The sequence below is a fragment of the Mus pahari genome, chromosome 9 (assembly GCF_900095145.1).
Source record: "Mus pahari chromosome 9, PAHARI_EIJ_v1.1, whole genome shotgun sequence".
Lineage (NCBI taxonomy): Eukaryota > Metazoa > Chordata > Mammalia > Rodentia > Muridae > Mus > Mus pahari.
In genome coordinates this window covers 86,169,694-86,171,470 of record NC_034598.1, presented here as the reverse complement: position 1 = coordinate 86,171,470, position 1,777 = coordinate 86,169,694, and the positions used below count along the sequence as shown (strand labels likewise).

At 49.2% G+C, this 1,777-nt stretch overlaps 1 pseudogene; it reads left to right on the top strand.

Moving 5' to 3' along the window:
• The first annotated feature begins 390 nt into the window (after window positions 1-390).
• On the top strand, window positions 391-834 carry LOC110326131 (annotated as a pseudogene).
• The last annotated feature ends 943 nt before the right edge of the window (window positions 835-1,777 follow it).

The window sequence follows — 1,777 nt, the reverse complement described above, 5'->3', positions numbered from 1 at the left end:
TGAGAGAAATTCACCTAAGAGCTGCTGCTCTTGAGGTTTCCCTGAGCAAGTTGCTGCTTCTGCAGCCTCACCTTGGGCTGGTTGGCCAGTCTGGCAGTTTCTTCTGGATTGAACTACAGTTGCTGATCCATGGGTGGGGTCTGACTGCCTAGAGGACTGGCCTGCAGCTGCTGTATCACATTTGGTGTTGGCTACAGGGTTGTACTGCTACCAAAGATCAAAGCATGTCCTCAAAGAACTATTGCAAACAGGCCCACTTCCCCCATATCCTAAGAACTTTTCTCTCCCACTTCCTCTGCTGGGTGGTGGGCTAGAGGAGAGGTTGAAGTCCTAGTCGCTGAGCTGTCACTGAGGACTCATCTGCCTCCCCTCGAGCCACCTCACTTCCTGATGCTCTGTGCCCCCCCTTCTGCCACTTACCCTCCCCAGTCTCCCCCCTCCCAGCCTCCCCCTCCCAGTCATCTTCTGCAGGCCATTTCCACAGAGGAAAAGGAATCGTATCATCAGAACCTCCACTCTTTTGACCCCTTTGCTGATGCAAGTAAGGGAGATGACCTGCTTCCTGCAGGCACTGAGGGTTATATCCATATAAGAATTCAACAGAGAAATGTTAGGAAAACCCTTACAACTGTCCAAGGGATCACAGATGATTACAATAAAAAGAAACTAGTGAAGGTGTTTGAGAAGAACTTTGCCTGCAATGGTACTGTAATTGAGCATCCAAAATATGGAGAAGTAATTCAGCTACAGGGTGACCAGCGCAAGAACACATGCCAGTTCCTGATAGAGACTGGACTGGCTAAGGACGATCAGCTGAAGGCTCATGGGTTTTAAGTGCTTATGGCTCTCTGAAGCTTAAGTGAGGATTTCCTTGCAATGCCTACACATGACAGCGGGTCAGGGAATGGAAGGTGCATATCTGTGGGTCCCCAAACCAGATTAGGGACGGTAGAACATGACCTGTACCCCAGACTTCTCTCTGAGAACATGGCAGTAGAGAGGTACCCCCAATCCAAATCAGGTCCAAGCCTACTTAACTCCCTAGAAACAAAGGCCCTTTTCTGTGATAAAGTCAGTTAAGCTTTTGTCTCTCCACCAGAGAACTGGTTTTTCAACTATCATGTGACAAGCAATCCCTGGCTTCTGAGAGCTTTGCTATTTGAACTGGCGTATCACTAACATTTGCCTGTCTTCAATTGGGTCCACATATGCAAATTATGTGCATTTCTTTCCTTGTTCCCTTGTCCTCCCCTCCCCTATCCCCACTCATAAATTAGCTCCACCGTTTCAATACCAAGCTGTTAAATTAGCTCCACCGGTTTAATAACGAAGCTGTGGTCCGACACAGTCTTCCAGGTCATTCATACCTGCCGTACACATTTACACGTGCTTGGGAAATGAGAGTCTAAGTGTCTCATGGTCTGCTTCATGCATTGCCTAGTGTGTTCTCACTCATTCCATGGGGGCATGCCAGTGGGTGTAGCGCTGTTGGCCTGCGTCTGCTCTGCCACAGGGCACAGCCACTTGGGGAGGTGGAATGTGTAGGTTTTTTTGTTTTTTGTTTTTTTTGCTTTTGCTTTTTTGTTTTTTCGAGACAGGGTTTCTCTGTATAGCCCTGGCTGTCCCGGTCTACAGAGTGAGTTCCAGGAATGTGTAGAATTTGACTGCACTTATCCCATGCTGCCTAGTCCTTGCCACCTCTGCCTCTGCCTCTGCCTCTGCCTCTGCCTCTGCCTCTGCCTCTGCCTCTGCCTCTGCCTCTGCCTCTGCCTCTGCC